This window comes from Egretta garzetta, unplaced genomic scaffold (assembly GCF_000687185.1).
Source record: "Egretta garzetta isolate BGI_Z169 unplaced genomic scaffold, ASM68718v1 scaffold768, whole genome shotgun sequence".
NCBI lineage: Eukaryota > Metazoa > Chordata > Aves > Pelecaniformes > Ardeidae > Egretta > Egretta garzetta.
In genome coordinates this window covers 110,141-110,658 of record NW_009260594.1, presented here as the reverse complement: position 1 = coordinate 110,658, position 518 = coordinate 110,141, and positions in this window count along the sequence as shown.

Genomic DNA, 518 nt, shown 5'->3' with positions numbered 1-518 from the left:
GGGATGCCGGCAGAGCCCTCCGGGAGCACCGACATTTTGAGTGCATGTGCGGTGGGGCAGGCTGTTCTGAGACGTGGTCAGAAATCGTTCTTTCTCTCTCCCTGTCCTTCTCCCCCCTTTATTCTTTCCCTCCCCCCGCCGTGCACAGTGTTACAGTCCTCACAAAGAAATGCAGCAGCTTTCCTCCCCTCGCTTTTTCGAGGGAATCGCAGCACTTTAGCAGGCAGATAAATGTACGGCTGCTTTTGGCTGCCCGGCGAATTGCCAGGTACGTCTGTGGAAGAGACCCTTTCAAGCTAAAGAAGCGGTGGGTTTCTACTCTTTTAACTCTTTCGACTCCTTCTTCACGTGAACAACGCAACGGCATTCCCTGCGAAGCTAATTTCCTATCCCACCGCGGAATAAAGCATCGATTCCATCCCTCTCCCCACGCTGAAAACTGGACGGCAAGTCTTTTCGGCTCCTTAACCGTGCCGCCGCCTCTTGCGCCGGCGACCGGGGCTGAGCTCGCTCCCCAA